Source organism: Astatotilapia calliptera, unplaced genomic scaffold (genome assembly GCF_900246225.1).
Source record: "Astatotilapia calliptera unplaced genomic scaffold, fAstCal1.2 U_scaffold_27, whole genome shotgun sequence".
NCBI lineage: Eukaryota > Metazoa > Chordata > Actinopteri > Cichliformes > Cichlidae > Astatotilapia > Astatotilapia calliptera.
In genome coordinates, this window is record NW_020535764.1 from 144190 (window position 1) to 149852 (window position 5663).

General features: G+C 44.0%; 1 pseudogene; it reads left to right on the forward strand.

The window, feature by feature from the left end:
- Positions 1–954: 954 nt before the first annotated feature.
- On the forward strand, positions 955–3610 carry LOC113017906 (protein NLRC3-like; annotated as a pseudogene).
- Positions 3611–5663: the final 2053 nt, after the last annotated feature.

Here is a 5663-nt window from a genome sequence, read left to right on the forward strand (position 1 = left end):
GAAGAGGCGCCGTTCCCTCGCCTGACCCGGTTGCTCTCGTCCGTTCTCCCGTACCACTGCCCTTTTATTGAGGTTACATGAATATGCATAGGTTCATTAACATATGACGTCTACATTCACACAAAGAGTACCTTGTGTGTGTGTGTGTGTGTGTGTGTGTGTGTGTGTGTGTGTGGGGGTGTGTATATGGGTGTGTGTGAGAGATCTGTGTGAGGTCAAGATGTGACCTTGTGAAGACTCCCTAAAGCTGGTGCCAGGACATCTAGCAGATTCATCTAAACAAAAGGCTCTTATACTTAAACAGATATACGTGTGTTTGCTATACCATAAATCAGCAAAGGAAGATACGATCTCTCCTCTGTAGGGGAGTGAACTCACCCCCTCTTCATGCTACACAGAGTTGTTACAGACCTCTTAGGATGAAACATTCTTTCAATCTACAAATGATTATATACTTCTAAGCATATATAAGTAAATGTTTCTAAGCATAAATGACAATCAACAATACAAAACCTATCACTCTCCACCGCTGTGTAATCAATTATTGTAAAAGTAAATGTTATCAGGAAATGATCAGACAGGAGAGGGTTTTCAGGAAACACTGTTAAATGTTCAGTTTCTATGCCATATGTTAAAACAAGATCTAGAGTGTGATTAAAGTGGTGGGTGGGTTCTTTTACATTTTGAGAGAAACCAATTGAGTCTAATAACAGATTAAATGCCATGTTGAGGCTGTCATTTTTAGCATCTACATGGATGTTAAAATCACCCACAATAATTATTTTATCTGAGCTTCAGAATCTCAGAGTCTAAAACTTGACAAACTTGATTCAGATGAAGTTATTTGAGCAGAAACTCCTGGATCTTTATCCTGTGTGGATCTAATCCTTCATGGTTCCTCCACAGAGTGGACCAGCAGAGCTCAGAGGTTCCCAGTGGTCAGTCTGCCCAGCAGCATCAAACACAGCTGGACTCCATATTTATGGTCTGTACATGTACAACAACTACTGTTACATCTGTTCTGTTCACGGTCGTCTCCATGCTGCTCTTTGTAGACCAGTGGATCGTCAGTGTGTCCAACATGGATCTGATGTTTGGCTCCATGATTTCAGTCTGATTGGCTCATTCATAAATATTCTGTTCCAGCTGCTGGAGGACAACATCATCACTTTTGTGAAGAACGAGCTGAAGAAGATCCAGAAGGTTCTGAGTCCAGATTACCCAGAATGCTTAGAGAGTCAGAGGAGCAGCAACAGAGAGGCATTTGTGAAGATCACAGTGGACTTCCTGAGGAGAATGAAGCAGGATGAGCTGGCTGACCGTCTGCAGAGCAGTAAGAGGATTTCTGTAAAGATTTAAGCTGCTGGATAAATGAGAAATTTACTGATGTCTTTTGAGATGGAGCAACGTGTTTTAAAGATTAGTCCTTTTTGGAATTGAGTGTTTATTTTTCTTCTCATTCAGAACTTCCAGCTGCAGTTTGTCATTGTAACCTTAAATCCACCCTGAAGAAGAAGTTCCAGTGTGTGTTTGAGGGCATCGCTAAAGCAGGAAACCCAACCCTCCTGAATCAGATCTACACAGAGCTCTACATCACAGAGGGAGCGACTGCAGAGGTCAATGAGGAACATGAGGTCAGACAGATTGAAACAGCATCCAGGAAACCAGACAGACCTGAAACAACAATCAGACAGGAAGACATCTTTAAAGCCTCACCTGGAAGAGATGAACCAATCAGAACAGTGCTGACAAAGGGAGTGGCTGGCATTGGGAAAACAGTCTTAACACAGAAATACAGCCTGGACTGGGCTGAAGACAAAGCCAACCAGGACATCCAGTTCATATTTCCATTCACTTTCAGAGAGCTGAATGTGCTGAAAGAGGAAAAGCTCAGCTTGGTGGGACTTGTTCATCACTTCTTTACTGAAACCAAAGAAGCAGGAATCTGCAGCTTTGAAGACTTCCAGGTTGTGTTCATCTTTGATGGTCTGGATGAGTGTCGACTTCCTCTGGACTTCCACAAAACTACAATCCTAACTGACCCTAGAAAGTCCACCTCAGTGGATGTGCTGCTGATAAACCTCATCAGGGGGAAACTGCTTCCCTCTGCTCGCCTCTGGATAACCACACGACCTGCAGCAGCCAATCAGATCCCTCCTGACTGTGTTGGCATGGTGACAGAGGTCAGAGGGTTCACTGACCCACAGAAGGAGGAGTACTTCAGGAAGAGATTCAGAGATGAGGAGCAGGCCAGCAGGATCATCTCCCACATCAAGGCATCACGAAGCCTCCACATCATGTGTCACATCCCAGTCTTCTGCTGGATCACTGCTACAGTTCTGGAGGATGTGCTGGAAACCAGAGAGGGAGGACAGCTGCCCAAGACCCTGACTGAGATGTACATCCACTTCCTGGTGGTTCAGGCCAAAGTGAAGAAGGTCAAGTATGATGGAGGAGCTGAGACAGATCCACACTGGAATAAAAAGAGCAGGAAGATGATTAAATCTCTGGGAAAACTGGCTTTTGTTCAGCTGCAGAAAGGAAACCTGATCTTCTATGAATCAGACCTGACAGAGTGTGGCATCGATATCAGAGCAGCCTCAGTGTACTCAGGAGTGTTCACACAGATCTTTAAAGAGGAGAGAGGACTGTACCAGGACAAGGTGTTCTGCTTCATCCATCTGAGTGTTCAGGAGTTTCTGGCTGCTCTTCATGTCCATCTGACCTTCATCAACTCTGGACTCAATCTGCTGGAAGACAAACAGACAACCTCCAAGAAATCTAAATTATTTAACAAACCAAAACTTCAATCTCTCCACCAGAGTGCTGTGAACAAGGCCTTACAGAGTCCAAATGGACACCTGGACTTGTTCCTCCGCTTCCTCCTGGGTCTTTCACTGCAGACCAATCAGACTCTCTTACGAGGTCTGCTGACACAAACAGGAAGTAGCTCACAGACCAATCAGGAAACAGTCCAGTACATCAAGGAGAAGCTCAGTGAGAATCTGTCTGCAGAGAAAAGCATCAATCTGTTTCACTGTCTGAATGAACTGAATGATCGTTCTCTAGTGGAGGAGATCCAACAGTCCCTGAGATCAGGAAGTCTCTCCACAGATTAACTGTCTCCTGCTCAGTGGTCAGCTCTGGTCTTCATCTTACTGTCCTCAGAAGATCTGGATGTGTTTGACCTGAAGAAATACTCTGCTTCAGAGGAGGCTCTTCTGAGGCTGCTGCCAGTGGTCAAAGCCTCCAACAAAGCTCTGTGAGTACATTTGTACTCATGTCTTTACTTTTAACATCCAACTGTGTCAGTAATTTATTTCACCAGGCTTTCGGTCTTTGTATGAATTTGTATCCTAAAGTTTTGGGATTTCTCCAGTACAACTGTGACCTCTTTGATGCCTCCAGAACTCGAGACGCTGGATTCACCATAAACTCTGATCATCACTGCTGCTGTTATGTTATCAGTCTTTGTTTAAACACTTAGGCTGCATGTGCCTGATGTTGTGATACTTTATATTCACATGCATGCTCCTAGATACATTTCTACTGCAGGTCTATTTTTAGTCACAAATGTTGGTGAAACACTTGCTTTTACATGCATGGTGGGTCCTGCATTAAAGAAAGCATTTAAATTACTCAGTGAATCCTGGCAGCCAGAGAAACATCCTTAGTTCCACTTTAAACTAAACTCTGCTTCGGTCTTCCACAGTGTGTTTGTTGTTTCTTTGTTGTTGTTGGCCTGCTCTCTCCTCTCACTCCAATCTGGTTGCAGCAGATGTTTGTCCTTCCCTGAACCTGCAGACTTGGGTGCAGCACCTCAGTTCATCTTCAGTCTGAAACCAGCTGTTGTAGCTATATCCCCTCAAGCACACCTTCCCTGGTTATCTCTGCTGTGGTTGCTATAAAATTTAATCTTGATTTAAAAAAAAGAACAAAAAACCTCAAGTCAGACTTGATGCCATTTGTTGGCAGCATGGTGCCTGTTTGTCTTTGATGATAAACTGCAGCACAGTCTAAAGCAAACCTTCTAACTTTATTGACTTTATGCATGTATATATTCTTCCTGTTCACCTTGGACACACAACAGCTCTCTGTTTGTTGTGATTGGATCTAGAACAGCCAACATATCCTAATCTAGATGATTTCTAAGGTGGTATCTGGGAGGAAAAGTTAAAATCAGCTTGGATGGCCTGTACTGTATGATGGCCTTGGTTGCACCACATTGATAGCCATGCAGGGTGGTTCACTCCTTGGGCAAGAAGACCGAGGAGTGAGCCACCCTTGGTCAAAGCTTGGTCATTCAAGATCAGTGTTTTTCCCTTGTTGGCTGATGATAAGTATTTTTTTTTACCTGACTTATAGTCATCATTGTCTTCAAATTAACTCACACACTGCTGACTGCTGTAGCTTACCTGGCTGAGCAGGTGACCCATGCACTGAAGGTTAGAGTCGTGACTCCAGGGCCTGGTTTGAGTCTGCCCAAGACCATTTCCTGTGTGTTATTCTCCTCACTTCTCCCTCCCTTCCTGTCTTCTCTGTCCTATACAGTGAAGACAAAAGGCCTCAAGTTGTGAAAACTCTTCCCCTTCATCATCTTCCAAATCATCTCTCTCATCTAACATCACCAGTATTATCTGAGTAGAGAATCTTTTCACAATCTTGAATGATAAGGATCCAAGTGGGTAAAGTTAGTTATTTGTTGTGTTCCTATTTGCAGCTGGGATAGATTGTGAAAAACTCTCGGCTGCCAAAATTACATCCAGTTTAGAAGACAAACATTGAGTGAAGTGTTTGTTTCATCATCCTTCACAACTCATCAACCAGGTGTCACAAACTGCAGCAGGACAGTACAAAGCATGTCATACTGGATGGCTGCAACAACCAGAGTTTTACCTACCTTTGGTATTTCTTGACAGCATGAGCGTAATATTTACTGAACAGAGTCATCTTCTGTAATCTTTTCAGATTCAGAACACTGTATTTATTTTCAAGGGGCAATTAGGATACTGACCTTGCCAACCGTACATACAATACACAAACATCACATTGGGGAGACAGGTCAGGCTAGGTAGCTGGCCGGTCAGCCGCTAGAGCAGCGACCTGGAACCGAACAGCAGAAAATGCACAACATCAGGAAAGATGAGGAGACAAAAGAACTCCTCCCAGACTGAGCTCCAACAGGGAGATCAGTTTGAGAACAGAAAAATATGACCTTAGCGCAGAGCACATGAAAACTCTTAATGCGCCATAGAAACACATGACAAGCAACAGGGATGGGTAAAAGGTGAGAGACAGCCGGTGTAGACAGCGCATCCGGGCCTGCAGCATTTGCGCTGGTCCCCTCGACCCACCGTCTGCACCGGGAGGGGATAAGCATGCTTAGGATGGGAAGGAACAGTCTAAACACCGTCTGTTATCAGGGTGAGATTTGTTATGTTCAGCTCCAGCCTTGAGACCACAGCTGGCGCCGGTATGTTAGCCGCATGAGATGATGGTCGTTTTCTTTGGTGTGAACAACTGACTCAGAAGGTGGAGCAGGTGGAGCTTACAAGGAGTAAGTGCTGATATAGAAGAAGAGTTGTGTTTTAATGAAGCTATTTAGTTAACCAATAATTGTATTGCATGCTGGCGTTAAAAATGTTTCATTTGACTGATTTAAT